The 25784-nt window shown below is 47.9% G+C and overlaps 1 protein-coding gene across 1 annotated transcript in view; it reads right to left on the reverse strand.

The window, feature by feature from the left end:
- Nucleotides 1-25496, reverse strand: part of LOC119973668 (uncharacterized protein K02A2.6-like) — a 56025-nt gene extending 30529 nt beyond the window's left edge. The window contains exons 1-2 of the mRNA XM_038812053.1: nucleotides 25474-25496; nucleotides 4439-4626 (exon numbers count right to left, since the gene is read on the reverse strand). The gene's annotated coding sequence lies outside the window, so the exon portion shown is untranslated. The remainder of the gene's footprint in view (nucleotides 1-4438; nucleotides 4627-25473) is intronic.
- Between the last annotated feature and the right edge of the window lie 288 nt (nucleotides 25497-25784).

A 25784-nucleotide genomic window follows, 5' to 3' on the forward strand; every position in this document is an offset into this window, starting at 1 on the left:
TTGATTGGAGGGTCGGGACTGGCAAGGGAAAGACAGGTGTGAGGGATGGGTAGAGAGGTTAGGGGTTCCGGTGGTGGCATGGAGGACATAAAGCACGTGGAGTTGGGGAAATCGATGAATGGAAGAGGTCTTTGACGGAGAATCAGGTGGAGTGGGCCGAGGACATGTGCAGTTGGAACTGCCGAAGTGTGAGTGTGGTCAGGTGGTCGGGGCACTCAACAAAGATAAAATGAAGGACCAAAAGACTAGGATTAGTATTGTCCAAAGTTAGGCCCTGTGGGCCAACTTAGAGTGCTGGCTGGTGCAGGAAACATTCACAGTCACAGGAGAAGCTCAATTTGTGGGGGAGGGAGGCAGGTCCATTCTGAGGCAGAGATGTTCAATGGTCTCACAGGCCGAGTCACAACATCTGACAGAAACTCTAAGGCAAATGCGGGGAGGGTACTGCATCAGTCAAGGAATCTCACTAGGAATAGGGGTAGGCTCAGGTGGGAGAGATTGCATGTTCACTTCAATGATGACAAGGTCCAGGGTAATGGAAGTGGTTCAAGGGTTACAGAGGGAAGACGCAGAGTAATGTTGGGTACGTCAAAGGTGATGAGGACAAAGTTGAAGGTGACAGGAAGAGAGTATGGTCACAGATTGCATCAGCAGTTCTATGCATCAAACTCCTGGTCACATGACTGCCAATACCATTGTCAATTCAATTGGTGGAACACCTATCGGTCTCATACACCCAATTTTCTGCCAATTATTCGGAAGCAGGAGGAGGGGTTGCACCAAACATGGACACTCACAATCAACTACTGAGGCAGCAAGGCTGGCAGCACCTGAGGAGGAAGGTGGCCTGGAGATAATGTTCCAGGAAAAACATCGGAGCAGAAGGTCACTGGCATATCAACGCATCTTCAGGGTGCGAACAGGCCGTACCAGCCTCCCCAAACAGGCGCCGGTATGAGGAAACTAGGGGCTTTTCACAGTAACTTCATTTGAAGCCTGCTTGTGACAATAAGTGATTTTCACTTGATTTAATTTCAACTACCTACAAATGTCTAAGAGGCAATGCCAGAGATGTCTGATGTTGTACTGGGAAGTGATTACCAAGATATGCCAAATCATGCAGCAAGACCTGCAACCACATGGATTTGATGGCAACCCATACCTGTGGTCCTTGTTGTGACTGTATTGCTCAAACATTTCACTACTGGTTGCTTCCAAGCAAGCCTGTGGGGCATTCTGAAGGCAGCCACACACAGGGACATCAAAGACCGGATGAATTCCCTCTTTCAGCATGCCAATGAGTTCATCAGGTTCATCACAGATGATGACAGCCTGGAGTCCATCACTAGTTTCCTTTGGGCGCAAGGAGGAAATGAATACACTCATATTGCCGTTAGAGATCCCTGGCAACAGCCAGTGGCATATGTGAATCACAAGGGATTCAACTCTCTAAACGTCCAACTGGTCTCTGACCACACCAAATAACAATGCAGGTTGCACTCATTTCCAAGAGGGCTATTTTGATTCATAAATCTTATGGAACTCACAGCTTCCTGATCTTTTTGTTCCCGAGCCCAGATTGATAAATGGATCCTGGATGGCAATCCCTTCATAACTGATTGAAGACACTAGTGAGGTGTTCCCACAGCTCAGTGGAAGAGTGCTACAATGAAGCCCACACTAATCTCCACCAGAACTATCATCAAACAGACCATTGGCATGTTGAATGCCCTTAGCAGGTCCTGAGGGGTTCTGCAGTATGTACCACTGTGGGTTTCACAAATAGTCATGACATGTTGTGCACTGCACAATATAGTCATTTAATGCGACAAGCCTTTGAATCAGGGTGATAGGGAGGAGCAAAACTCCTCCTCTGATGAGGATAAATGGGACGAGCCTGAAGAAAAAGTCATGATCTAGTTGAATGGTGGAGGATACTTGAGGGATCCATTAGTCTACACCTCCTGTTATTTCTTATATTCATCTGAACGATTGCATTAGACTCTATTGGACACCAAGGCCATGGAAAGATGTATAGGAATACCAGGGCCAATCTCATGTACACAAGATTCGCTCAAGATTGAAGGATCTATATGACCATTGACCTATCGGCAGAAGATGCATACGGTAAGTATGTCTGCTAAAGCTGTGATTAAGGGGTCGTAAAGTGAGATAATCAATAATTGTGCAGGTGAAGTATTCTGCTGATAATTTTGAGAACCATGTACTTGTTTAAGCTAGCTAGCTAAAGGAATATTGTTTACATTTAAAGGACAACTGTTGTGTAGATAATTTATGAGGGGTATTGTGTTTGGTGGTGGCTGAACAGGTCATGATACATCTTGTGGGAGGAGACAAAAGAAAGCCATATGCTTTGGGTACAGTAAGAAGTCTTACAACACCAGGTTAAAGTCCAACAGGTTTGTTTCAAACACGAGCTTTCGGAGCACGGCTCCTTCTTCAGGTGAATGGAAAGGCTTGTTCCAGAAATGTTTATATAGACACAGTCAGAGATGCCCCGGAATGCGAGCACCTGCAGGCAATCAAATCATCAAAGATGCAGAGAGAGAGGTAACTCCAGGTTAAAGAGGTGTGAATTGTCCCAAGCCAGTTCAGTCGGTAGGCCTCTGCAAGTCCAGGCTTGTTGGTGGAGGCTGAATGTCGCATTACATTCGGCCCCCACCAACAAGCCTGGACTTGCAGAGGCCTACCGACTGAACTGGCTTGGGACAATTCACACCTCTTTAACCTGGAGTTACCTCTCTCTCTGCATCTTTGATGATTTGATTGCCTGCAGGTGCTCGCATTCCGGGGCATCTCTGACTGTGTCTATATAAACATTTCTGGAACAAGCCTTTCCATTCACCTGAAGAAGGAGCCGTGCTCCGAAAGCTCGTGTTTGAAACAAACCTGTTGGACTTTAACCTGGTGTTGTAAGACTTCTTACTGTGCTCACCCCAGTCCAACGCCGGCATCTCCACATCATGGCTTTGGGTACAGATTATGTAATTAAGGGGAGGAGCCAAATCTGTCTGGAAACATCAGTTCTTCCTAGGATTTAAATCTGAACAGAGATGTTTTAGTTTTGGTCCTGAAAGGTTCTCTCTCTAAAGATCCAAAACAGAAAAAAGTCAATAGATTGGTTTGCTTAATTGAAATGTAGTGGCAGGTTTAGGAAGTAAGTTAAGGGGCTGGATTCTTCCATCCTGCCTGCCGCAAGACCATCATGGGTGGGACGTGGACCATGTAAAAGTCCATTGACCTCAGGCGGGAATTTCCAGTCGCCGCGCTGGTGTGGCCGAAGAATCCATCCCTAGGTTTCCTCTTTTACTTAAGAACTGTTGTAACTGTTAACTGTAAAGCTATTTCTTTGTTGCCGATGTGGTTAATTCTGTGTTTAAATTAAAGTTTGTTTTAACATAAAAGATACATATGGATCAGTGTTGTCACACCTTTGGTGTAGTAACATTTTCTCACAGTTTTACAATTCGCAAATAGTTGATTGCTAGTCCTGGATCCTAACACCTGCTGCACAATTATAGAGATGTCTAACATTCCCGTGCAGCCATCATGAATGCCAGACATGAGTGTGTCAGTATAGATTGGTCTTTGAATAAGCAAGTACCAAAGTAAGTTACTGATGCACACATGAATAAAATGAAAACAATATAATATGCAATATTTACTTGTGACAAAAATACATTTTGTAAAAACATCCTTTCTGCTCTGATAATTTTTGTAAATTTTCTTTTCCTACTACTACCTCTTTGTGTGAACATGACATCAACAGCTGAGGTGAAGACAGGCTGATGAATGTACTTCCCTCTTGCCTGCGATGACTTTGGCAAGCACCCTCTAGAGATCCAGGGCCTTGAGGGCTCCTGGAAAAGGAGGGCAACCTCCTTGGCCACCTTTACTGGAGGCAATGGGGTCAATGGCAGAAAGAATGAGTAGAGGACACTCAACCTGGGAGGACCCTGAGGTAACCTCCAGGGCAGCTGGTTTGCACTCCTCCATCTGGCTGTGCAATGGTGTCTCCCTGAGGTGAGGGGGCTCCTGAAGTGGAGTTCAGATGCCTCAATCCACCTCACTCAACTCAGTTGTATGGAGCCCATGGCTGGAGTGACAGAGTGCAGGTCAGAGCCCATTGATTGTTCAGACTAGCTCTCTATAGCAGTCATCAAACTCTCCATGGAGGAAACCGTGCGCTCATATGCCTGAGAGATGGCGTAGCTCATGGTGTGCATGGACTCCTCTACATTCTGCACAAAGTTGCACCTAACCTTTGACATCTCCACCATATGTTCCTGTAACCTCCACTGCATGTCCAGCAGGCCTGGCATCAGCAGAGGCCTGTTCCCAAAAGCCTTCTGAGTGTCTGGGACCCCAGCTAGCAGAGTCTTCATCAGTTACTGAAATGTGTCACTGCTGTGATCACCTGAATGTGGGCCCAATTCTAAATGCAGTCCCTCTATGACCCGGATGGGTGAATCTGCACACGAGGTGGGCGGAGGCTGAGGGAGATGTAGGTGGCAGTGAATCCTCTGGATCACTGGTGCATTGTGCCCAGAGGTGGAGTCTTTGATCTCCTGGAGTGGCTGAAGTGTGAGGTATGAATTGCAGCACCTATGAAGAGAAACAAAAACAAGCACATTACGTTTTCACAGAGTCTTTGAACACGGAATTCCTCACATGACCTTAGTCCAGTGGCTTTACAGCTGTTATGAACTGGATTGGCACATTGAAAATCAGTTAGTTTTTGATTAAATATGCTTTTTTTCGTAGTTTTGGATACTTTGTGATAATTTGAAAAAACTGGTGTTGACTTCATTTCTTTTCTCTGATGATTTTTGTAATTTGTTATGTTATGTGTTTTTAGCATTACCGGGACACTGCGGCAGTCTCTCTGAATATAATATCTTACATTATCTGAAATTCAAATTAGTCTCAATCCATGCACAAAGCTTCATTTCAATAGTCACTGCTGAACCACAAGGGGAAGTGTGAATAAGCTTATCAAAGTGCATATTAAATATAATTAACAGATAAAGTAGACTCTTAAACTAATATGTCCTCAGGCTGAGTCTATCCATTATAGATTGTAGCAAACATGGAGGAAAACTGTCCCAACGAGGCCGGTCCTATTAATCAGGATGTTTGAGTGTGCCTCAGTGGGAGATGGGAGTTTTTTCCAAAAGAGAAGCAAATCGTTTTGGTCTATTGTAAAATATTTATACAGGGTTAGAACCGGCTCTGAGACAATGCCAAAGTTGCAGGAGTCCCTGTCAATAATGCCATATAAAAGTTAAAGAATACATCAAATCAGAGCATTTAAACAGCTCAGAGATTCATAGAATCATAGAATTTACAGTGCAGAAGGCGGCCACAAGGCCCAACAAGTCCGTACCGGCCCCTGGAAAGAGCAAGCCCATGCCTCCACCCTATGCCCGTAACCCAGTAACCCCACATAACCTTTTATACACTAAGGGGCAATATAGCATAGCTGATCTACCTAACCTGCACACCTTTGGCCTGTGGGAGGAAACAGGAACGCCCGAAGGAAACCCACGCAGACACGGGGAGAAAGTTCAAACTCCACATAGACAGTCACCTGAGGCCAGAATTGAAGCCGGAACCCTGGAGCTGTGAGGCAGCAGTGCTAGCCACTGTGCCACCGTGTTGCCCCTTGCCACCGTGTGGCCCCAGAACTTTGTTAAAGTTCATAAATATTGCTGATGCAATTTTTAAAAAAATCCATGATATTCAATCACTTCCAATCCTGTTGGACGCAAATTCTGAATAATAGATGGAAATAAGGTGAGATTTCCAAAGTGGTTGAAGTTGGATGCTCGTGTTTAAATATACTTTCTCTAGCCTAGCATGTGGAATTCACAGCCTAGAGTCTCCCATGCATTTGGGCAGGCCAAATACAGATTAAGTGACAACTTTACCAAACTCCTTGTTCCATCGACAGTTGTCGCATGAACCTTCAGCTGACTCTCCATTTTAATGCCACCAGCCCTCTCTCTGCCACCCCACTCCTGTCAATCCAATCCTCTCCATGTTCACCAATTTGCGCCAATCAAGATTCATCCAAACTTTAGTAGTAATGTTTCCTCTTTATTCCTGGGCCATCTGCAGTCCTTTGTCCTGAACATTTGCTACATTCCCACTTACTTTGACAGGGGCTAATAGAGATGGTCTGTTGGTCTGTTTGTACTTGGGTTTTATAGTTTAAGTGTTGACTCTTGTCAGAACTCAGTTCTTTCCAGAGAGTACAGGTTGGGATCTGGTCTGCATTTGCACTGTTGGGCCTCAGTTTCTTTTTGGCTTTTTAGGAACTGTGAGATAAATTGGATCATACACTACTTTTGGGTGGTGCATACACAGCTTGGGCCAGTAAGACCGAGCCCAAGAATGATCCAAAATTAGTTCTTGGATCTTATATTGATATTCAGTGAGTGGTAATGATGTATGTTACACCCTGGTAAGCAGTCACCCATGTTAAGAGATCTAAATTCTCTCCATCTGCCTTGACAGCAAATCCTTCAAGGCAAATGCTAGGACAGGGGTGGAATTCAAGTGGGTTTGGGAGGAGAAGGGAAGGGAGGCAATTGTGGCAATCAATCAGTGGCCCTCAGGAATGCTGTGTCAAGAGACAGAGCACTGCCTGGCCCTGCGTCAATCCAAATGTTTACTTTTATTTGCTGAGCCTGTACTGTTACATTGTTTTACGTTCAACTACGCGAGTCTGTTTTCCAATGATACCCACTATGCTTGATTGGTCAAGTCTGGGTGTAGACTCAGAGAAAAGAAAACAAACTGTAGAATCTGCTGGAAGCCAGAGCTGGAAGCATGGAGCAGGCATTTTAAATCACTGTAAATAAAGTTCCTATATACATATACACGGGTGTGTCTCTCACTTGAAACTTTGCTCCAATACCCTTTTGTCCAATATGCGTTGCATATTTCATATCTCAGAGCAAGGTTTAAATTTACCAACTCCTGCACCTTTCTTTTCTTCACTGGGAGACTCACCCATGCTATGGGAACAATGGACTTTAGGGTTCAAGACAGACTTGCTTCTCTGGACAGTCCAGATGTGGCACTGGTCCACAAGATGAACATGCTCACACACTGTCTTGGAGTAGAAGGTCAGCGAATATTTGAACAGCTCACAGCAGAGACACTTACACCTGACACTGCGCTAGGTGCTCTTGGAAAATATTTTCACCCAAAGAAAAATGTGATGATTGAACAAAATACAGTCCACCAGAGATGACAGGGAAATGGTGAATCCATCAAAGAATGTGTGGCAGCATTTCACAGAAATGTATCCTCACTCAAGGCTGCAGACACAACTTGCCTAAAGGCTCAAGAGCACGGATTACGTCCAAAGAGGCCTTAGTAATCCCATCAATATTTTGGCTATCGTGGTCAGATATCTTCAAAATATTGTCCAATGTGTGGCGATGCTCATTGATTCACAACCCCATATTCATTTTGAGAAAAAGTGTAACCTATGCTTTGCAATGGTGTCTGGATCAAAGGGGCAGCACGGTAGCATTGTTGATAGCACAATTGCTTCACAGCTCCAGGGTCCCAGGTTCGATTCCGGCTTGGGTCACTGTCTGTGCGGAGTCTGCACATCCTCCCTGTGTGTGTGTGGGTTTCCTCCGGGTGCTCCGGTTTCCTCCCACAGTCCAAAGATGTGCAGGTTAGGTGGATTGGCCATGATAAATTGCCCTTAGTGTCCAAAATTGCCCTTAGTGTTGGGTGGGGTTACTGGGTTATGGGGATAGGGTGGAGGTGTTGACCTTGGGTAGGGTGCTCTTTCCAAGAGCCAGTGCAGACTCGATGGGCCGAATGGCCTCCTTCTGCACTGTAAATTCTATGAAAGGATTTTATCGGTTCAAGGCGTAGACAAGTCTTGTCCTGAAAGTGAGGTACAGCATGTGTTTACCATCATAAGTGGGAAAGCACCGGGTTATTTCAAGGAATGCTTCGTTGAGATTGCAGGCATCTCAATGTTGTTTCTCATCGATGTTGACACAAAAATCTGTATCAACATTACCATCGGTATTTTTCACAACTTTCTTTCACAACTTCGACAGACACTCTTCAAGCTTGTGATGACTCAATTATTCCAGTTGGGAAATTATCATAGTTCCAGTAAACCACAAAAATATCACCCTCGGCAGGTTTATGCTCTATATAGTTAAAAGTAGAAGAGCCAAGGAACAGTTAACTGTTTAAATCAAGCAAGGTCGACTCTGATTGGTCAAGGCATGGCCATGAGGAATGAATCAGGGAATGGCTGCCCCCCCCCCCCCCCATGCTTTGGTTTCATTGAAAAATACATAATGCATGGGAATGTTCCTTCTGTCTGAAAAGGATAGGGCCCTGAGTGTGATTATATGTGGCTTCCAGCACACATAACTGAGCCACTGTACAAGCGCAATTGATAACATTAAGTTGGTCATCAACTCTTTTCACAATAAGGACAATTTAGCAAGTGCTGTCCACTCACGGAGTCACATCTCATGGTCGGCATTATGGGTTGAATTTTTCGGATGGCAGGTGCTTGATCCACACCATCCAGAGAGTCAGCAGGGAACACATGCTCATCAACACCAACAGGCATGCTGCCATTTTATGTTCTAACGAGTGCTAATTGGCAGCAGGCAGGGCTTCTACCCATGACCAGGAGAAAGTAATGCCTTGGAGAGCTTCAGGCAAATCAGAAAAGCCAGCAACCCTCCACACCCTCCAGGCACAGTGCTGCAGTGGCAAGAAGAGGTATGCTGTTGTACCTGGGACTAAGTGACCAGACATGGAGGCCAGGTAAGTGGTAGTCGGGCAGCACGGTGTGTAGCCACCTGGGGTGGCCACGTCCCGATTTCAAAATGGACACTCGCAAGGAGTGCAGGGAAAATTCGACAACACCAGAGAACACAAGGAGGTGCAAGGTTTCCTGTGTATTAAGATTTGCAGAACCCAGACAGAACCGAAACCAATAGCCAGTAACATATTAATGAGCTATCTCCAGGGACAAAAAGAGACATTGAAACAATCGGGACCAAGACAGACTCTCAGGCACCAGTGGGAGCTAGAACAAAGGCAGGCCAATGACCACCTAGGGCCCGCCCAACGATCAGGGAACAACTCCAGTATTCGAAAAAATTGATAGGAACGATTGAGACATGGTCCAATTAATTGGGACTAAGTCCAGGGACCGCCCAGAAGGGCGCAAAACCCCTGGGGACTATAAGATAGCGTCCCCAAGTTCAGTTCGCTCTCTTGGCTCTTGGCTGTCAGCGAGGAGAGACCTGCCTAGCAGCTGCATCAACCAAGTAAGTCTCAGGTCAACGCACGCTACGAGATAGACGCTCCTAGCTACTATTCCGTACCAGTTCGAAGCCAGTAGAATCAGAACCGGACAAAGGCCATTGTCCCTCTGACCTGGTGGGCCACTCGAAGCTAAGTATAGGCTTTTAGTAGCAGTTGTAGTTTAGTGAGTAGAGTTTATGCATAAGTAATAATTGACTGTGTGTGTAAATAAATGTGCATTGATTTCAAACTTACTAACTGGTGTATTGAGTCATTGATCAGTATTCGGTTTTAAACCCTGTGGTGGTATCAGAAAGATACCTGGCGACTCGAGAGCAAAGGTTATTAAAAAGAGCAAATTAAGGGAAAGCATAACGAGCAACATTTACTGGCGACCTCTGACGGGACTCGTCTTAGAAGTGGCCCCTCCACTCCGAGAGAACCCAGAAATTTGAATTAGAAATCCAATTGGAAACAGAAAGAACCACAAGAGTTTAAGCAGTACTGATCAATCCTCCAGAATTCGGAAGTGTGTTAATGCATGCGTACTAACAGGGATATAAGGTAAACCTGAGAGATTTTGTTGCGTAAAACTGTTGGGAGTTTTGTAGGCCGGAAATTAGCGAAAGCCGTACCCGTGTCCACATCACCGCTTTATTACCCTGTTCCAAATTTAGTCACAAACACAAAGATATAGAAAAATGGCAATGAAGGCAATGGAACGCTTATGAACCCGCAGGAATTCGTGGTCGCAGCGACCAGCAGAGTAGGACAGTGTCCCGTTTGGGAAGATGAGATTAGGAAGTACCTCAAAGGGAAAGGATGGCCCCTTTGGAGCGAATTTTGCGTGCATGAAGAAACAGGTCCCGGGAGTATAGGACATACTTGGTAGGAGAACCTGTCAGAGATTCACAAGAAGAGCTTAGGGAAAGCTCGCAAGCCGATGGCAATCGTGTCCTGTCTGGCACAATTGCGTGGCACAGAGGAGGTCGTTAGGACGCTCCGTAGAGAGATAGAGGAGAGAGATAGAAGGAGTAAGGTAGATGTGAGCAAGATAGAGAGAGAGAACAGAGAGTTAAAAGGGAAGTTGGCAGCAAAAGACAGAGAGGTGGATGATGCCAAGAGGGCACACCAGTCTTGTCTGGCGCACTTAAGCAGCTTCCAGACCCAGTACGACAAGGCCTACCAGGACACACAACATGCAGTCCTGGTAAGACAAGAAACAGAACAGCAGGTAGAAGCATTGCAGAAGCAGTGCTGCAATTTAAAAGCAGCCCTATGAGCACTTCATGCTTCCACAACGGAACAAAGGCAGAGCTCAGTAGACCATGCAAAGTACTGGAAGCAAATTGCAGAATTGCAATCTCTGCTTTCAGTTCAAAATGGCTTTCAGAGCACATTCGGACCCCAACTAGATGAGGAAAATGGCCCCAATTGGCAGGAATTAAATGAAACAGCCCATAGGTACGTACATGGAGCATGTGCGCAGGAGAAGCCCCAGAAAAGAAGAGCACCCCAACCCCCCACAGAACATGTAGAACACACCCCCATGAATCTGGTAACCACACACCGCAGAGCCGCAGCAGAAGGAGACACGGATTTTCTGTACACAACCCCCTTAACCGTGACCCAATTACGGGACGCGTGCGAGAAAATCACACCGTTCCTCCCCACTTCAGACCCCCACCAATTCTTTGTGAAGGATAAACAGCAGGCCACCATGTACGGCCTGGACGAGCGAGAGCAAGTGAAGCTCACAGTTTTGAGCCCAGATCCTTCAGTAGTAGCAGCCCTTCCCGACCCACAGAGTGTAGGAGGGGGCACCCTAGCAGAGATGCACACAGCGATCCTTGATGCGATCGGAGACCCGGTAAAAGGCCTGAATAGATGCAGGCAAAAGAAGACAGAGCACCCCACAGCATTTGCTGGACGTTTGTGGATTCATTTTGCTGCAGTTTTCGGAGAATTAGCCCGCTCCCATTTGTCCTCAGATAACATGGCAAAATGGACTCGAATCCTGATCTCCCATGCAACAGAGGCAGGACAGAGAGCTTGTGCAAATTATGGCCCCTCAGATGAGGCCCACAACGAAAAATGGGTTTTAAAAAGGTTGTCCCGCGCTTGGGAACAATCCGTACACAATAAAACCACATTTAGGAAACCCGATGAAGAGCAGGCAGATGCAGATATATAATCAAAACACACCAGAACCCTGCATGGATAAATGAAAGTAGAAACAGCCCACCCCAGCCCAAATCGCAAGAGTGTTACAACTGCGGTCAGTTAGGACACTTTGCACGAGAGTGCACGCACCACAGAAACCACAGAGAGCCCAACAGACAGGCACCCTAAATAGGAATAGGACAAAGCCTATTCACAGCGTTAGCGCCCTTTCAGGCCAGGGAGACATGAACGGCACAAACTGACGGTGTTCGGGCTCCCCAACTTGGGTCTGCGACACCCTTTGGGATAAGTCCGGCCGACCGGTCGTTGCAGCAAAAGTTCGGGGTCAGCCCGTTGAATTTCTTTGGGACACAGGAGGGTCCCGCAGCACACTCAATTCCTCCACGATGTTTTAGAGGGATACATGGCCCACTACAGACACCATCACCCTCAGTGGCTTCACAGGCCACTCACGGCAGGGACACATCACAGTCCCTGTATCCATTCACATCGGCAATATAACGACCAAACACCCCATAGGTTTAGTTGATCTACCCCATACAGCAGAACACATTTTGGCAATTGATTTTATGAGCTCCCACAACCTTTCATTCGATCCAGTAAACAAATGTGTCTGGAGAATGGCAAAAACAGCAAGAGACCCCGCCACGCTCACAGGAGGAGATTATGCTAATAGGATTAGCACAGTAGGCGAATATTGGTTTGATACAAGGACAATTAGTTTAGACAAACAGGTTAGGGCGGTCCTGCAAGAACAGAAGGCAGCATTTACACAGCACAAGCACAACTGTGGTAGAATGGCTGGCTCAGTGCAGATTACAGGTCCTGATCCCAGACCCCAGAATCAGTTCGGATTTCCCCAGGAGGCAGAGGGAGAAATCTCAAAGGTAATAGACAGCTTATTAGAACGGGGCGTACTAAGATCAGTAGCCTCCACTAATAATGCTCCGATTTGGCCAGTCAGAAAACCCGATGGATCATGGCGACTGACCATTGATTACCGTACCTCAGCAAAGTGACCCCAGCAGCAGCCCCCACTGTTGCCAAAAGTCCCAAGACCATGATCAAGTAGGGACTCCATTCACGATACTTAGCGGTTTTGGACATTAGCACCGGCCTCTGGTCCATTTCATTGGCTAAAGCGTGCCAGTACAAATTCGCATTCTCTTTTAAAGGACAGCAGTACACGTGGACATACCTTCCACAAGGATTCCACAACTCCCCCTCCATTTTCCACAGACAGCTGGCAAATGGATTAGCTAAATTTTCCCACCCTGAATATCTGGTCCAGTATGTAGATGACCTGTTACTGCAGACAGACACAAAGGCAGAGCACATCTAGCTTCTAGCAGAACTCCTAGGACTCCTGAAAGAAATTGGATGCAAGATTAACCCCAAAAAGGCCCAGATTGTGGAAAAAAAGGTGATATATTTGGGAACAATTATCACGCATGGTAAACGTGAGATCGAGCATAAAAGAATTGACTCGATTGTCAAATTGCCCCTTCCCCACAATGTCTCAGCCCTCCGGACATTTTTAGGACTGGTTGGCTACTGCCGAAACCACATAGACGGTTTTGCCACTAAAGAAAAAGGCACCTTGGGAATGGCTTCCACAGCATACAGATGCCGTGGATGCTTTAAAAAGAGCACTCATCGCAGCCCCCGCACTACAAGTTCCAGACCCACTCTCCCCCTACGCTATAGAAGTGGCAAGCACCGACCGCTCCCTTTTGGCCATGCTCCTCCAGGAACGGAATGAACAGTTAAGACCCGTGGCATATGCCTCAAGAGTTTTAGACCCTGTCAAGCAAGGATTTTCTGCCTGTGACAGGCACCTGCTCGCAGTTTTTTCGGCAGTTCAGTATTTTTCGTATATTACAGGACTCAACCCCATTACCATCCTCACAGAACACACCCCGACACAGCTATTGGTAGATGGCCGACTTAAAGATGGCACAGTCAGCCAAATACGAGCAGCCCGTTGGACCCTTCTTTTACAGGGACGGGACATCACAGTTAAACGCACAGAGACCCACACTTTCCTTGCAGACAATTTACAGTACCCAGGAACCCCTCATGAATGTGAGATTATCTCAACACATCACAACACAGGCCCCTTCATCGCAAAAACACCTCGCAGGAAGATAGGTAGTTCACCCCAGAGACCCCAGCCCACGGACACGTGCGCACCCCTGAAGATATATGTGGATGGCTCCTCCACAGTGTTAGACGGAAAACGCATAACAGGATGCGGTATTTATATAGAGGACATGCAGGACGCGCCCGAGAAGAGATTTCCCTAAAGTTGCCAGGACACTTAGGCTCCTAGGCAGCAGAACTGGCAGCAATTGCTTATATTGTAGATCACCCCGATTCGTTCCCCAGCCCAGCAGACATCTACTCGGACAGCTTGTATGTCTGCAACAGCTTAACAGAATTCCTACCCCTGTGGGAAGCAAGAGGATTTGTTTCCGCAGACAGAAAGCCCCTACCATCAGCCCCATAACTCCGCCATATCTTGAATCAGGCAAAGGACAGGAAATATGGCATTATAAAAGTTCGTAGTCACCACCGTTCTTCCCCACCTGGGAATGTGAAAGCTGACGCACAAGCAGGTTCCAGGCATGGTTATTTTTGGAACCCCCCCGAAAGCGCCCCAGTACACGCAGTCCAGGTCTCACACACCAACATCCAGGATTTAACGCAGGCACAGAGACAAGATGAGAAGTTCAGGGAAGTTTTAAAGGGAACCTTCCCAGCCCCTTACGACAAATTTAGGAATTCACTAACCACACATGACGGTGTGATCTTTTTTTTAAAAAATAATTTTTATTGAAATTTTTACAAAATATAAACATCTCAACTCTATTAACAAAACAACCGCGGTGACACCCCAAGAACAATACCCACCCAACTTCAAAAGCAACTACAAACAAAAGAAAAAAAACAAAAGAACACCCAAACAACAAAAGGGAAAGAGAAAACACCTGCCACATCCCACAAACCCATGTACACGGTTCTCCCTCCCACCGATCCAAAGCCCCCCCTCCTTCCCTCCCTCCCCCTCCCCGGGTTGCTGCTGCTGCCGGCCTATTTCCCTACCGTTCTGCCAGGAAGTCCAGGAAAGGCTGCCACCGCCTAAAGAACCCTTGTACTGATCCCCTCAGGGCAAATTTCACCTTCTCCAATTTAATGAACTCCGCCATATCATTGATCCATGCCTCCACGCTTGGGGGCCTCGCATCCTTCCATTGAAGCAAGATCCTCCGCCCGGCCACTAGGGACGCAAAGGCCAGAACACCGGCCTCTTTCGCCTCCTGCACTCCCGGCTCCACTGCAACCCCAAAAATTGCGAGTCCCCAGCCTGGCATGACCCTGGATCCCACCACCCTCGACACCGTCCTTGCTACCCCCTTCCAAAACTCCCCCAGCGCTGGGCACGCCCAAAACATATGGGCGTGGTTCGCTGGGCTCCCCGAGCACCTAGCACACCTGTCCTCGCCCCCGTAAAACCTACTCATCCTCGTCCCAGTCATGTGGGCCCTAAGCAGCACCTTGAACTGTATGAGGCTAAGCCTCGCACAGGAAGAGGAGGAATTCACTCTCTCCAGGGCATCCGCCCACGTCCCCTCCCCAATCTCCTCACCCAGCTCCTCTTCCCATTTACCCTTCAGTTCCTCCACCGAGGCCTCGTCTACCTCTTGCATTACCCGGTATATGTCCGAAATCCTCCCTCCTCCAACCCACACCCCCGAGAGCACCCTGTCCCGTACCCCACGTGGGGGCAACAAGGGGAACCCCTCTATCTGCCGCCTGGCAAACGCCCTAACCTGCATGTACCTAAACATGTTCCCGGGGGGGAGCCCAAACTTCCCCTCTAACTCCCCCAAGCTCGCGAACCTCCCCTCCACAAACAGGTCCCTCAACCTCCTAACCCCTACCCTGTGCCAGCCCAGAAATCCGCCATCAATGCTCCCTGGGACAAACCGATGGTTCCCCCGTATCGGGGCCTCCATCGAGCCCCCCATTTCTCCCCTGTGCCGTCTCCATTGCCCCCAAATTTTGAGGGTAGCCGCCACCACCGGGCTCGTGGTATACCTCGTTGGAGGGAGCGGCAACGGCGCCGTTACTAGCGCCTCCAAGCTTGTGCCCACACAAGACGCCGCCTCCATCCTCTTCCATGCTGCCCCCTCCTCGTCCATTACCCACTTACGCACCATCGCTGCGTTGGCAGCCCAGTAGTACCCACAGAGGTTGGGCAACGCTAGCCCCCCCCTATCCCTGCCATGTTCCAGGAACACTCTTCTAACCCTCGGAGTCCCATGCGCCCACACAAATCCCGTGATACTCCTGTCACACATCCCTTCCTCAGCTGAACCTGGTCCACCACTCTCAGGTGTGTCTCCTGGAGCATGGCCACATCCGCCTTCAGCCCCTTCAGGTGCGCAAATACCCGGGCTCGTTTGACCGGCCCATTCAGCCCCCTCACATTCCAGGTTATCAGCCGGATCAGAGGGCTCCCTGCCCCCCTCCGCTGCCGATTAGCCATACCCCATCCCTTGCCCACCACCGGCCAGCGTCCCCCGCTCTGCCAGTTTCCCACGGCGGCAACTCCCCCCCCTCCAGCACCCCCAGCGTCCTCCAGCTCCTTCCTGACCATTTCAGCAGCAAACCCGTACCCCCACTCCCCCCCCCCACCCCCCAGGCTAGGACACATCCTCGCTGCGCCCCTCCCTCCATAGCACTCCCGCGAGCCAGCTAACTTCTGCTGACCCCGGCGACTCCCGCCCCTCGACTCCTCCCCACGTGGGATTACCCCTCCTCCATCGTGCCCTCCCACCCCCCCCCCCCCCACTCCCCCCGCTCTTGCGCGGGAAAAGAAAACAGCCAGCAATGAACCGCGCTTCTCAGCCCCGACCCCGCCCCCACCATCTTCCAGCGCGGGAAACCCGCAGAAAGCCCGCGCTTTCACCCTGCCCGGCCCCGCCTCCTCCAGGGCTACTCCCATTGTCAGTCCCCCCCCACCAGCTCCCCGAACTCCCTGTTTACCCCCCTGCCCGATCCCGTCCACCAGACCCCTACAGAAAAACCCATATAGAAAAGACAAATCGACATCACCCCACCCACCCTAAGGCCAACCCACATCTTACAATAAACCAAGCAAATACAAATACAGTATTATACAGCATCCCCCATCTTTAGACCATCAGTTTGAGTCCAATTTCTCGGCCTGCACAAAGGCCCACGTCTCCTCCGGGGACTCAAAATAATGGTGCCGATCCTTATAGGTGACCCACAGATGCGCCGGCTGCAACATGCCGAACTTCACACTCCGTCTATGGAGCACCACCTTCGTCCGGTTAAACCCGGCCCTCCGCCTCGCCACCTCCGCACTCCAGTCCTGGAAGATCCGCACCTCCGTGTTCTCCCACTTGCTGCTCCGCTCCTTCTTGGCCCACCGGAGCACACACTCACGATCCACGAACCGATGAAACCTCACCAACACCGCCCGCGGCGGCTCGTTCGGCTTGGGCCTCCTAGCCAGAATTCTGTGGGCCCCCTCTAACTCCAGGGGCCCCTGGAAGTACCCAGCCCCCATCAGCGAGTTTAACATAACCGCCACATAGGCCGCTAGGTCCGACCCCTCCAGCCCCTCCGTGAGGCCCAGGATCCGCAAATTCTTCCTCCTCGACCGGTTGTCCAGCTCCTCGAACCGCTCCTGCCATCTTTTATGGAGCGCCTCGTGCATCTCCACCTTCCCCGCCACGGCCACAACCTCATCCTCCCTTTCGGAGGACTGCTGCTGCAGCTCCCGGATCGCAGCCCCCTGGGCTGTCTGGGTCTCCATCAGCTCCCTGTTGGTTACCTTCAGCGACTCCAGCAGCTCCAACTTAAGCTCCTGGAAGCAGCGCAGCAGAGTCGCCTGCTGCTCCTGAGCCCACTGCCTCAGCTCCTCAAGGCCTCCGCCGGCCGCCATTTTGTCTTCCTTCCCCCGCTTTTTCAGGGGTGCTTTCTCCGGTTTTCTCCTTACCCCACTCCTGGTCCGGACCATAGGACCATTGGGGTCGACTCCTGTCCACTTCCCACGTCGGGATTTGCCGACACAGCTCCGTTGGGGGCCCTGAAAAGAGCCCCAAAGTCCGTTTTCAGCGGGAGCTGCCGAATGTGCGGCTTAGCTCCTCATTGCCGCCACCGGAAGCACTGACGGTGTGATCCTTAAAGATAGCCTTTATGTGGTTCCTGAACAGGATAGGAACCACATGGTCACCATGAAGAGTCATGGTGACCATGCTAGGGGTACACAGATAAATATAGCCCCGTGTGGTGCGGGATAGCCCCGTGTGGTGAGGGACACCCCCTAACAGTGTCAGGGTATCACTGTCAGGGGCGGCACTCTGGTTGAGCTCTATTGTGTGGAGGGGGTTGCCCTGATGCTTGAGCAGTGGAGGGGCTTTCGCTGATGCTTGTGGGAGGACCCACCGTGGTCGTGGGGGAAATTTATTTTTCGCGCAAATCTGGGCACCCTTTAAAGATGGCACCCAATATCTGTGGGGCTGGTGTTGCCAGAGTGATGTCCTCGGATTCTCTGTGCACAGAATGCCTGAAAATCTGGAGTGAAACCTCAGCTGTGCATCTGGAGAGATACATGCCGGTTTTCAGTCTGATCCTGACATTCTGCCAGATTTTGGGAAACTTCTGCCCCATATTGGTCCTATCTTTTGGTAACTGTGGTAGCCACCACTGTTGTATTATATTGTATATATGGGTTTTACAGTAAGACCCCTGTCCTAAAGGTACGGGGGTAGATCCCTGCCTGCTGGCTCCGCCTACTAGACGGAGTATAAATGTGTGTGCTCTCCGAACAGCAGCCATTTCGTCTGCTGCTGTAGGAGGCCACACATCTCTGTGTAATAAAGCCTCGATTACAGTCTACTGTCGTCTCGTCGTAATTGATAGTGCATCGACTTATTACACAGAGGTTTTTCAGAGATGAACCTCCGCATCAAGCCGGCTCGCCTGTAGCTGCATCCTCAAGCAGACAATGCCAAAAAAGACTTTGAACATTGGCTAGCTTTGCTTTGAAGCATACATTGGGTCTGCGCCAGACCCAATCCCAAAAGCACAGAAGTGTGCCAAGCTGTGGGTGTCTCTCACAGCACTCATTGCCATTCCTGTTTCCCTCAGGAAGATTTAGTTTGGCCTACCTTCATAACTTGTGGTCTTTATTACTGCAGCCTTTTTCACTTCCCCTTCCTCCAGCCTGCACAATCTACTATTTCACTGGCTTGACTTGATGATGTGCTCCTCATACCCTTAGTCACCTCTCAGCTCCTACAACAATGAATGGCTTTTCTAAGTCCAGAGCCTTCGTCACCCTGTTTCTAAAGCAGCTCAGAACAGAATGTTTTTCAGTGGATTGAAACATTCTCAAGCACTAAGTTATCTGTCATCCATTCATATTTTCCCCGTGTAGTCAGTGCTTCATACTGCGTGTTTGCTTGGTCAGGATTTACCAGCAAAAGTTCTGCATATGTTGTTGTTCATCTGATCGAGCACATCCATGTCACATGGCTCCAATAATCAACAGATCAGGTTCCAAGGAGTATGTGTTAATTGTGAGACACTGACTCTTTCTCCTTGCCCACCGTAAGACACTGATAGTGAAACAGGATCCTTAGTCTCCAGGAATTCTGTAAAGGAAATTGCCTGCAGCTTACCTTAAAACAGGTGAGAAATAACTGCACAGCAAATAGCAATGGAAAGCAAGATCTGTAAACAAAAGTACTGAGTTAAACTCCTGGAAGCTGAAACAACAGGCCTGGATTGAGCAGCTTGGTAAGAAATTTCCAAGAGGTGAAGGATTGTGAATGTAATCAGGATTTAATGATAAGTGACCGATGGAGAATAACATTGCAGTGTTTGAGCACAATTTCTGCTCATTCTACACTCAACCGTGTCATAGGGCTGAATTCATGGGGACTGCAGGGTCAAGATGGGAGGTGGGGAGGGGTAAAAGAATCTGCAGGGAGGACAGAGAGGCTTGGTGTGCCCATCGACTTCCCGCTACCGTGGCATTCTGCCAGTGGCAGGTAAAGTAGAGCAGGCCACTCCCACTCAGAGGTCGTGTGCCCACAGATGTGTCCAATTAAAGAGACCTTCTTGCTGCTGCTAGCACTGTGGGCTCGGAGGGGCCCTCCTTATCACAGACTCCTAGGAACATGGGAACAGGAGTAGGCCATTCAGCCCCTCAAGCATGGCCTGCCATTCAATGAGATCATGGCTGCCTTGTGACCTAATTCCATTTACCTGCCTTGGGCCCATATCCCTTAATATCTTTGCTCAGTAAAAACCTAACTATTTCAGATTTAAAATTAACAACTGATCTAACTTCAACTGCTGTTTGTAGAACATAGAACATAGAACATAGAACACTACAGCGCAGTACGGGCCCTTCGGCCCTCGATGTTGCGCCGACCTGTGAAACCATCTGAAGCTTATCTGACCTACACTATTCCATTTTCATCCATATGTCTATCCAGTGACCACTTAAATGCCCTTAAAGTTGGCGAGTCTACTACTATTGCAGGCAGGGCATTCCACACCCCTACTACTCTCTGAGTAAAGAAACTGCGTCTGATATCTGTCCTATATCTATCACCCCTCAATTTAAAGCTATGTCCCCTCGTGTTGGTCATCACCATCCGAGGAAAAAGACTCTCACTGTCCACCCTATCTAACCCTCTGACTATCTTATATGTCTCTATTAAGTCACCTCTCAGCCTTCTCCTCTCTAACGAAAACAACCTCAATTCCCTGAGCCTTTCCTCGTAAGACCTTCCCTCCATACCAGGCAACATCCTAGTAAATCTCCTCTGAACCCTTTCCAAAGCTTCCACATCCTTCCTATAATGTGGTGACCAGAACTGCACGCAGTACTCCAGGAGCGGCCGCACCAGAGTTATGTACAGCTGCAGCATGACCTTGTGGTTCCGAAACTCAATCCCCCTGCTTATAAAGGCTAGCACACCATATGCCTTCTTAACAGCCCTATTAACCTGGGTGGCAACTTTCAGGGATTTATGTACCTGGATGTCGAGATCTCTCTGTTCATCTACACTACCAAGAATCTTGCCATTAGCCCAGTACTCTGCATTCCTGTTACTCCTTCCAAAGTGAACCACCTCACACTTTTCCGCATTAAACTCCATCTGCCACCTCTCAGCCCAGCTCTGCAGCTTATCTATGTCCCTCTGTATCCTATAACATCCTTCAGCACTATCCACAACTCCACCGACCTTCGTGTCATCTGCAAATTTACTAACCCATCCTTCTACACCCTCTTCCAGGTCATTTATAAAAATGACAAACAGCAGTGGCCCCAAAACAGATCCTTGCGGTACACCACTAGTAACTGAACTCCAGGATGAACATTTGCCATCAACCACCACCCTCTGTCTTCTTTCAGCTAGCCAATTACTGATCCAAACCGCTAAATCACCTTCAATTCCATACTTCCTTATTTTCTGCAATAGCCTACCGTGGGGAACCTTATCAAACACCTTACTGAAATCCATATACACCACATCAACAGCTTTACCCTGATCCACCTGTTTAGTCACCTTCTCAACAAACTCAATAAGGTTTGTGAGGCATGACCTACCCTTCACAAAACCGTGTTGACTATCGCTAATCAACTTGTTCTTTTCAAGATGATTATAAACCCTATCTCTTATAACCTTTTCCAACATTTTACCCACAACCGAAGTAAGGCTCACAGGTCTATAATTACCAGGGTTGTCTCTACTCCCCTTCTTGAACAAGGGGACAACATTTGCTATCCTCCAGTCTTCCGGCACTATTCCTGTCGACAAAGACGACAAAGCTTCAAACCTCTCCCACCCTTTGAATGAACAAGTCCTTTCTAACATCTCTCCAGAACGGTCTCTCCCTAATTTTAAGATTATGCCCCTTAGTTTTAGAATCTCCAATTTATCTTTATTCACCCTGTCTTTCTCTGTTAATGTCTTGAATACTTCGATCAGATCACCCCTTAAGCTTCTAAATTCTAGTGAAAACGGGTCTGATTTGAGTGATCTCTCTATGGCCCCGGAGGGGCACCCTGGTGACAATGATAATCCCCGTGGCAACAACAGCCTCCCCATGCCTTCACTCACCAAACACTCCTGCTTTCTCCTTGCCAGGGCCTGCCTGACAGCTCCAGTGATCCCCAACCCCATTTACCTCACAGCAAGGGAAGCTGTTTATCAGCTGGGTGCAGTGCCAGTGAATAGTTGCCAGCCTTTTTATGGGTGGCTGCAAGAGGGACAGAAAATCTAGCCATAGCTCACCAGGAGGCCAAGATAGTGTTGCCCGGCCTTCCAGCTATTGTTGAGGCCACCTCCACCCTGAGGAAACCGAGCTCATATAGTGAAATGATGCACAAATTTAAGTCCGAGCATATGTTAGTACAATCTATAATATTACATTATGAATGGACAAGGGATAGAGGAAGCAATGTCTGTAAATTGAAAACTCAAGTAGTCTGGTTGTACAAACGCAGTGGTACTCCCAAGCACACATGCCAGCTGTCAATGTTTTGCAGATAATTCATTTGTCAGCATTTCTCATCAAAAACTAGGCCAAGATTTAAATTTCTGATCAGAGCTGTTGTCCTCTAAAATTTACAAGAACATTTAGCAATTATATACACAAAAAAATGTGCAGACTAGAAACTGCCATCTGTCTTCCTGTCAAGACTGAATAAAAGTAAATAATCTATGATTGACATGGCATTGCTAAGCCTGAATGTTTAACATTGCTAAATCATTGGTGGATTGGAAGCATTACTAATTTGGATGCACTGATCAAAGCTTGTGGTAATACCGAAATGGTTTGTCTGGTAAATTAATTTGCGCCCAGGTATAAACAGTATAATTCAATTCCTAATTTCATGGTCATTAAATTCTAGACCTACCCTCAGCAATCAATAGCAATTTAATTTTCAGGGTTCCAGTATACTAAACTAATAACAACAAATTTAAAAACAAGTATTCTTGCCTTGTAAGATAAAGGAATGGGTGCGTGTGGGTGTTGGTTCAAGATTCTATAAAAATCTGACATGTTGTTCTGCAGTGTGGTGCTGAAGCAGCAAAAGAATTCACTGAAAAGCTGCAACTAAATCTACAATTGCTTGACCACTGTGAGCCTTCTACTCGTGCCTTTTTTTTAGAACAGTACAGCACAGAACAGGCCCTTCGTCCCTCAATGTTGTGCCGAGCAATGATCACCCTACTCAAGCCCACGTAGCCACCCTATACCAGTAACGCAACAACCCCCATTAACATTATTTTTTTTAGGACACTAAGGGCAATTTAGCCTGGCCAATCCACCTAACCCGCACATCTTTGGACTGTGGGAGGAAACCGGAGCACCCGGAGGAAACCTACGCACACACGGGGAGGACGTGCAGACTCCGCACAGACAGTGACCCAGCCGGGAATCGAACCTGGGACCCTGGAGCTGTGAAGCATTGATGCTAACCACCATGCTACCGTGCTGCCCTTTATCGAGGTGCTGACTGCTGTTGGATCATCTGCCCATAATCCTCCTCCTCGCTCAGATATCATGCCCTAAAAGGGCATTGGTGACCATGGATTTCTATTGCATTGGCCCATGATTATACTTGACAAAGTGCAGCAGCAGTTTGCCGTTGCCTTCTGCGGTATGGCCGACCAGGAAACTCTCCCGCTCTTAAGGCTTGTAATCAGGCGTACTGAGGGGAATTACAGGCTTATAATCAATCCATTTGGCCACTTAAGAAAGCACCTTCCTGAAGTAGGACTTGAAGCTGGAGTTTCTGGCCCAGAGGTAGGGGTGCTACCCACTGCACCACAAGACCTCCTTTTCTGTAATACCACACTCAGTGAATCAGACCATTGTTAAAATCAGTACTGTATTACTGTTGACAGTGGGTGTTCTTTCACTCACCTGCAGCACAGTGATTGAACCTTAGCTAAAATTCTCCCATATTCTATCTAAACCTATTGGTTTGTGCTTCATTCCCGATGCATTTTCTCCCCTCAGCCTATCACCTCCCCACCCCCATCCCCCACACCGCTTTTCTGCCACCTTTTCTACTGAAGGCATTGACTGCTTCCTCGGGTTCAGATCAACAGAGTCCTGCAATTCCTTAGCGAGGCTTCTCGGTCAAGCAATTAGTTACACTTTACTCTGTACATAAATCGACTTTATCACAGACAAATGATCAAAAGAATCAAAAGGAGCATAAGAAAAGAAGCAGCCAAGTTAGCTTTGCATGCCTTCTTGGCTATTTAATTAGATCAGTTCAAACATTTTTTCCTGGGACTCACCTTTACAAACTGGCCAACCTTTGGGACCCATGCCAGCAGACCTTTGCGACCCATGCCAGCCAACCTTCAGGACCCACGCTGGACGACCTTTGGGACCCATGATGGCTGACCTTCGCGACCCACACAGGCCAACCTTCGCAACCCACGCCGACTAACCTACATGACACACTATTTTTGCTTACCTTTAATGCGACAGCTGAATCTGCATGGTCCTCACAATCTCATTTGCTTTGTTATTCAATGTTACATTTTTACTAAGGACTTCAGCTGACGATTTAAGTTCTCGCTGCATCCTTCAAAAACAAATTAAGAGGTTTGTCCTTGAACCTGGCATGCTTAATCTTCAAAAGCCTTTGAAGATTTGAGGGTTTTTATCTTTCATTTGACAGTACTTCCCTCCATATAACACACATGGGCTTTGCATCCTGATTTGTATTGGCGCAATTAACAAAGCTATACCTCAAGAAATCATCTTTATATTGCTTTCTTCCCGAGTTGATTTTCTTCTTAGCAAGTTATTACAAGAGGCCCTAAAGCTCTGGATACAGCTCACACCAGCACTGCTCTGTCCCATGGACTCTGCTGAGAAGCTCTCTCCAACAGACTCAATTGTGAGATCCTCACCTGTTTGTGTCTGTGACTCTCTCTTTCTTATCACAAAATGGTCCATCATCAGTTCTTCAAACAGTCCTGTTGCTTGCTTGCTGGCAGCTACAAAATGGAGAAATCTCTCCATGATATTGTGCCCAAAGCACAGACCTACAGGGTGACCTGTTTGTGCCACCACTTCAGGCCGGAAGACTCCTGAGTTCGCATTTAAAGGGTGCTAGGGGCCGGCATTCTGAAAAGCGGGTTGTGGCTGTTGGGTGCTGAACCGTGATCGGGAACACCAATCTCCTCCCAATCCTCCCGACACCCAAACCTGAGTTTGAAAAACCCTAAATTAGATCATGGCTGATTTGTACCTCAGCTGCATTTAACTGTTTTAAAGTATATCTTAACACCCTTGCTAAAAAAAAATATGTTGATCTCATTGTTCAAAATGTCAATGGACCTAAACTCCATAGCCTTTTGGAGTTAAGCTTCCAATATCTATTTTTAGAAAATGTGTCCCCTGATTTCACTCCTGAATGGCTTGGCTCTGGAGTGCACTGTTATACAGGGCATTTTTATTGAATTGAATTAAGTGTATGTTTAATTAATTGTTTCGCGAACTAAAACTGATATTAAAGAAATTTAGCATTCGCACTGGCATGTTTTCTTAAAGATATCGATTTGCAATGTACTTTGTAGCCTTATTCACACTGAATCATTTCTGAAGATATATTTTAAAACATAATGGGAGTTAACTTACAGGCCATTTATTACACACAATTAACATTTAGGTGGTGTAATTTATGTAGTGAATTAAAGTTAGGCAAGTGCTGTGAAACAGCTTCAAAGAGATTGACTCACCACTCAATTTTATATCAGCCTGCCAAAATTAAAACTGAATCATTTTAAGTTTCTAACTCATCTAGTTACATTGCTGAACTTTCACACAGGTTGTAGTATTACAGACAGATGTTGGTCATGACAGACCAACCTGCTTCCGGTGGCGTTTGCGAGCGGGTCGGCCGCATCGAGAGGAGCCCACGGGCCGGTTTGTAAACCGGCGAGGAACTCTGCGCGGGTGTCGGGCAGCTGGTGCTGGGGTGGCGGGCCCAGCGCGCGCGGAGGTCAGAGCAGTGGGGGCGGAGCCAAACGGAGGTCGAGCCGGCAGGCCCGAACCCAGGGCGCGATGTAGGTGAGATGTCCCACATCGGGAGGCTCCCGCCTAGAATGTGGTAAAAAGACAGAAGTCCGGTCCCAGGGAAATTCTGGAGGAATACAAAAAAGAAGAGAAAGAAGTTTTAA

This window comes from Scyliorhinus canicula, chromosome 11 (assembly GCF_902713615.1).
Source record: "Scyliorhinus canicula chromosome 11, sScyCan1.1, whole genome shotgun sequence".
Lineage (NCBI taxonomy): Eukaryota > Metazoa > Chordata > Chondrichthyes > Carcharhiniformes > Scyliorhinidae > Scyliorhinus > Scyliorhinus canicula.